This window comes from Procambarus clarkii, chromosome 27 (genome assembly GCF_040958095.1).
Source record: "Procambarus clarkii isolate CNS0578487 chromosome 27, FALCON_Pclarkii_2.0, whole genome shotgun sequence".
In the NCBI taxonomy this organism is placed as follows: Eukaryota; Metazoa; Arthropoda; class Malacostraca; order Decapoda; family Cambaridae; genus Procambarus; species Procambarus clarkii.
Window position 1 is genome coordinate 24,581,160 of NC_091176.1, and position 6,655 is coordinate 24,587,814.

The 6,655-nt window shown below is 38.3% G+C and overlaps 1 protein-coding gene across 1 annotated transcript in view; it reads right to left on the minus strand.

Moving 5' to 3' along the window:
• Positions 1–6,655, minus strand: part of LOC138369204 (uncharacterized) — a 184,491-nt gene that overhangs the window by 26,970 nt on the left and 150,866 nt on the right.

The window sequence follows — 6,655 nt, forward strand, 5'->3', positions numbered from 1 at the left end:
ATTGTTGTAACTGCCTATTTTGCTGAGACTTGCAAAAATTTATTGTAATAAAAGACACTGAATATTGCCAATTATTATCATAATTATATTAAAATAATTCACAAGCTTACTTTAAAAAAATCATGATCATCTTTTGGCAATTTAAATTATTTGGCACTGACAAAGCAGTTAACATAATGCTTTCTATATAATACAGTACTTATATGTAATAATACTTTGCAATTGTAAGAATACTGTACATCACTGCCATTGAGAAAATACTGTACTTTGCAGATATAAGTAAGCAGACTTGACTCTTAATACAACAATATCAAAGATTATCCCCCTTCACCATGAAGCATGCTCTAGGAAAATATGTCTTAAATATCACAACTCAGCAATCTTTAACTGCATACAACTTCAAGATACTTTACAGAAATAAGTTAGCAGACATGGCATATACTCTATGTATAAAGATTTGTCCTTCATTAACATTATGTGTCTTAGAAGATTTACGCATCTTAAGACTACAGAACAAGAAAGGTTTAGAGTGAACTAGTATGGTGGCATGAATCCTTTATCTAGTATTACTTTGCAGTGCATCAAAACGTGATCAAATAATAAGACGTGTACAAATCTTCATAAAATAATTGGATTACCAAACATCTCACCTGATGCACTTATGATATCAAAAACATTTCCTCGTATATTTGATCAAGAACTTTCTTAAATCAGCATTGTATGCATGTTACATATAGGTTTGCACTGATTTTTGTGTTATATTATTGCTTAACCACAAACTCAGAGTTGTTTGGGTGTAGAGTGAATGAGACGGGTTAGAATGGAAAAAGAAAACAATTACAGAAGAGATAAATTGCTAGGATATACAACTGGCTGCAATACTGTGTTAAGCAATGTGCCAGTTAAAGCTGAAACATTTATTCAGTACAGCAGATGCATATGCTTGTGCATTTACATATCATTAACTATATATCATCAGTTATCAACCATGAACCATTATTACATTTTCCCTATCATGAAACTGGGGACACTAGCCTGAAAAAAGATGAAAAACTGTTGGAAAAAATGGGATTGAAAATAAGTCTTTCATACCATTATCCACCTTGAAAGCATTGGGGAACCAAGCTCCACCATGCACTAGCAAAACAGCCACCTCAGTAGCCATAAAATACACTATGAGATCATATAAAGTGCAAATTCTATCATTCATATTTATTCCTCTACAGTATTCATATTCACTCTTTTTATGCATTCACTCACTCAAATTCATTCGACCCATGCAGACCATTTCATTAGTTTTATTGTTGTGATGACGTGCATGCTACGGTCTGTCTCCCCATCACTTGTCATGTCTAGCCATCCTCTCTGCCTTCTTCTCTTCCTCCTAAGCACAAATTCAAATAGTTTTTTCTGCCACTCTTTAAGCATTTATTCCTTCACCATGAACATGACATTGTGGCACATTCTCTTTGGTCTTAAGAGTCGCAGAGTTTTTAATTCTACATCTTTCCATGGCATTATTATTCCTTATTCTATATTCATATTATTACACACACTCCTCAATTGTCTATCTTTAAGACACTGCTAATTTTTCATTCAAATTCTGCACTAGTGTTCCATATCCAAGCATTCGTACCCTGAATTTCGCACACAATTATCTTATTAAAACCGTCAGTAGTTTCCAAAGCATCAAATGACAAAGAGTACTGGAAAGACAGGACAAGCGAAGCTTCTTTCTAACTACACTTAGGTAATTACACTCACTTTAGGCTTGTATTGAGTCCCACCCCAAGATCGAAATATAATACTGTACCGACCTCCCCGGGATGCAACCCCACAACAATTTTGTAAGTCCCTGATATATATAGTATTTATTGCTAGGTGAACAGAGGCATTAGGTGAAGAAAAGATGCTCAACAACTTCTGTCCTGTCTGGAAATCGAACCCAGGATCCATGATTGTCAGTGGAGACTGAAGCACACTGTATTACTCATCCTGCTCTCTTTCATAAATTATGACATCTTTCCATATACTGTACAGTAGTATACATTTAACAATGACATGGACATCAGACAATCTTGATATAATACTATACATTACAGTACTGTATTGTTACCAGATCTAGTCAGTCAACATGCCTGTAGCTATTCATAATTTGTTTCATAAAATATTTTCTTAGTATTTAACAAACATTACATTAACTCCATATATGTCAATACTCTCCATAGTCTTTCAGTGTTCCCAAATAAAATAAGCAGTGATGTACGTGAAAATGGTAAACTACAAATTGTATGGAATGTTAAGAACTAGAGCAACCAATCTTACAGTGTAGTTTGCTTCAAATTAATTACTGTGGCACTGCTACAATATACCATGGTGCAGAAAGGGGACATGTCAAGCTGACACTGCTTAAGTATCACCACTGCAATAGTACTTACATGAGAAGGGAGAGGTCATTTGACGATAAATATAGTTATGGAGCATGGCAGATGCCAAACATGCTGGAGAGTGTGGTCTGTGTATCACTTGTCAAACATGCTGGAGAGTGTGGTCTGTGTATCACTTGTCAAACATGCTGGAGAGTGTGGTCTGTGTATCACTTGTCAAACATGCTGGAGAGTGTGGTCTGTGTATCACTTGTCAAACATGCTGGAGAGTGTGGTCTGTGTATCACTTGTCAAACATGCTGGAGAGTGTGGTCTGTGTACATGTCATTTGTGAAACATGCTGGATGGTATGATGTGTGTGTGTCATTTGTCAAACATGCTGAAAGGTATGTGTGCCCAGCATTGTAAATACTGTAAGGTATGGGAAGTAAGACATGTTCGTGTCATGTGATTCTCAAAATGGAGGCAAAGGTGGAGGTGTCTGTTGTTATTCATGCTCAAAGCTAGGATGCATCTTAAATGATTGAAACAAGGATGCCTTCAAGGGCTCAACAGCATCCAGAGTTTGAACATTTAAAAGCAACTATGCTAAGGAGCCTATTATATTTTACCAGCTTTTAAATTATAACAATCTACCCAGTTTAGTGAGATGTTGTATTTCTATAATTTTACCACAAATATTGCAACTTTATACATCGGGCAGTAGATAAGCATGATGTTAAGAATTGTATTTGTAATTTATTACTAACCAACACTAATGTATGTAGCCATGTAAGGAAAGACTGGCATAATAAGAATACAGTATGCACAATTTTGCTAAATAGGGAAAGATGATATACTGGAGACAGAGGTAGGTAACTTAATACCTAACCGCAAGTTAAAGCTTCATTAATACTGAATGATATATATTTACTGTATATACAGCATATGAATAAACTTGTGCTATCAGGTGCCTATCAAACCCATATAATATTATCCATTATATTTTTTCTTGCCCCATCTTCTAGTAAGTGTACAGTATGTGAATTATGCATTATTATCTCAAACTTCCTACTATATTGATCCTGGTCACAAAATTTGGTAATTTAATGACAATGAAAGGCATTGCAGGAAAGAGTTATGGAGAAAAACCCCAGCGTTGTATGTAATGAAACGCCATTTTCTGGGTGAGACCTGGAGGCTCCCCGGAGCTTACTAGGCTCATATGCTAATGTCAGACTTTGGCATCAGTCATGTGTATGGAGTTCTGTGGGCCTACCGGGGACCACGAGCCAGAACCTGGGCCCCCCTCAGAAGAGGCAAGGGGAGCAATGGCCTATAGAAACCCCTGTGTGGTTGGAAGCATTCTGTCTGCCATCGACCGGGTCAGATGCCCAGAAAGGTAAGCATCCCAAAACAAACCCCTATTCTGGTGAAAATATTGCTACCAAGAGCCGAACAAGTGGATTGAACCACGAGCTCGTGGTCCCTGGTAGGCCCATAGAACTCCATACAAATAACTGATGCCAATGTCTGACATCAGCATATCAGACTAGTAAGCTCCGGGGAGCTGAAGGGGCTCCCCAGAAATATGTTTTTTAGGGTAGGGTAAATGGCAAAAAAAATAAAAAAAAGTTGTAAAGTGCAGTTGGACATAAAACCAGTGTTGAATGTAATGCAAATATCTGGGCGAGTCCTGGTGGCACTCTGAACCACCAACTCCGGTGTAGGTACAGTAGTTACAGGGAGGTAGGTAGCTAAAGCCAATTACTAGGTACCTTCAGTCGAGGAGTTCACTGGCCTATCAGGAGATCACCGCTGAAACCTGGTCCCCTCAGAGGTGTTGGGTCAGTGTTTCCCTTGGCCTCAGTGCCCCCCATGTGGCCTTGGGGTGGCTTTCTATGCCAATGGTCTTGTCTTTGCTATGATACCTACAGTGCTCACGTCTCCCTGGTATGTGCACAGTACTTCCTTCTCCATAGGTAGTTAGCTTCAGGGGTTACCCCAGAAAAGCAGCATTGAATGCAATGAAATGCCAATTTCTGGGTGAGCCCTGGTGGCTCCCTGACACCCACCCTTCACCCCCTGGAAATGGGCTTCTGCAACATTTGTCGAACTAATGGCAGTGAGGCCAGTGAACCATGGCCTGTCCTCTCCTGCCCCCAAATGAGGGGAAGGGATGGGCAAATGAGCAGGGGCTGGGTTATAATATTTTCAGTCATTTGTGTACATTTGTTTACACTCACTGACTTTCTAGGTACCTTTTGCAGTGGTGACATAAATTAATAACTTAATATATAACTGTCATGGCTCTTTACGCCTTGGTGAAGAGACCAAGTTCTGACTCTGGGTTCCCGGTAGGCCACAGAACTCCGCTACTGATGGCACTAGTAGATGGTACCTACATAGGAGATGGTAGCTTCAAGGAGCCACAAGAGGCTTCCCCAAGAAAGGTGTTATGTTATAGCAGGGCATCAAATGAGAGCATCATGAGTGTAGCAAAGGAAGACACTTGATTCAGTAATATCAAGACAAAGAGCAAAGGTGGTCTCTGCTTTATCTGTGAGTCTGTTGTTGTGGGCTGTGTTGTCTATAAGTAATGATTCTACTACTGATTATGTGTGCTTCTGCTGTAATTAACTCTCACAATGCCTATTAATATAGTTTAAGCAAATGTGTCATCTACTGTGACTTCTGTATGGCATTTGTAAATTTTGGTTTTGGGTGTCTTTCCTGATTTTGCAAAAATAATCTAATATTCCTGCGAAGCGGTTCCTCTTGCCGCTGTAATTTTCATGACAGTTGTTTCATATGTTGTGACTTTTGTTAAAGCCAGTTTTCATTTCCATCATCATATCTATTTCAGATATTATTTCAATTTGAGAATGAGGTTTAGTTGTGATACAGAACCTTCCTGACTTCATGTATTCTTCTGATAACTCCTTTTCAGTTGTGATTTGTGCTGTATGATTCCTGTTTCACTTAAAATGTTCTTTTCAGTATGTTCCTATTGTAGTTTTAATTTTGTTTATGTTGTGACTTGTATTCCATTTGGGGTTTCAGTGTCAGCTGTGATTTTTGTTTCAGTTCTTGCTTCAATTGAAGATGTGATTTCAGTTAAATATTTGATTTCTTTTTCAGTTGTTGCTTCAGTTACAGATGTGGTTTCTGTTTCAGATGTAGCTTCATTAACAGATGTTTCTATAGTTACAGCTCTTGCTTCAGTTACAGATGTGGTTTCTATTCCAGTTGTTGTTTCAGTTACAAATGTGATTTCTGTTTCAGTTGTTGCTTCAGTTACAGATGTGGTTTCTTTTCCAGATGTTGTTTCAGTTACAGATGTGGCTCCTTTTCCAGATGTTGTTTTCAGTTACAGATGTGGTTTCTGTTTCAGTTGTTGCTTCAGTTACAGATGTGGTTTCTGTTTCAGATGTAGCTTCATTAACAGATGTTTCTATAGTTACAGCTCTTGCTTCAGTTACAGATGTGGTTTCTTTTCCAGTTGTTGTTTCAGTTACAAATGTGATTTCTGTTCCAGTTGTTGCTTCAGTTACAGATGTGGTTTTCCTTTCAGTTGTTGCTTCATTAGCAGATGTTTCTATAGTTACAGTTGTTGCTTCAGTTACAGATGTGGTTTCTGTTTCAGTTCCTGCATCAGTTCCAGATGTGGTTTCTGTTTCAGTTGTTGCTTCAGTTACAGATGTGGTTTCTGTTTCAGTTGTTGCTTCAGTTACAGATGTGATTTCTGTTTCAGTTCTTGCTTCAGTTCCAGATGTGGTTTCTGTTTCAGTTTTTGAGTCAGTTACAGATGTGGTTTCTGTTTCAGTTCTTGCTTCAGTTCCAGATGTGGTTTCTGTATCAGTTGTTGCTTCAGTTACAGATGTGGTTTCTGTTTCAGTTCTTGCATCAGTTACAGATGTGGTTTCTGTTTCAGTTGTTGCTTCAGTTACAGATGTGGTTTCTGTTTCAGTTCTTGCTTCAGTTCCAGATGTGGTTTCTGTATCAGTTGTTGAGTCAGTTACAGATGTGGTTTCTGTTTGAGTTGTTGCTTCAGCTACAGATGTGGTTTCTGTTTCACTTATTGATTTAGATTTAACTGTGGTTTCAGTTTCTGTTGATGTTTTTGTCTGAGTTGTGGTTTCTGTTTCAGTGGAAAATATTGCCGGAGCATTAGTAGTAGTAGTAGTAGTTGTCGTTGTTGTCATAAGGGTAGTAGTGGTATTTGGAATGGTGGTGGTGGTAGATGGAACAGTGATAGTTGTGGAGGGTAAGGTAGTGGTCGGTCTTTG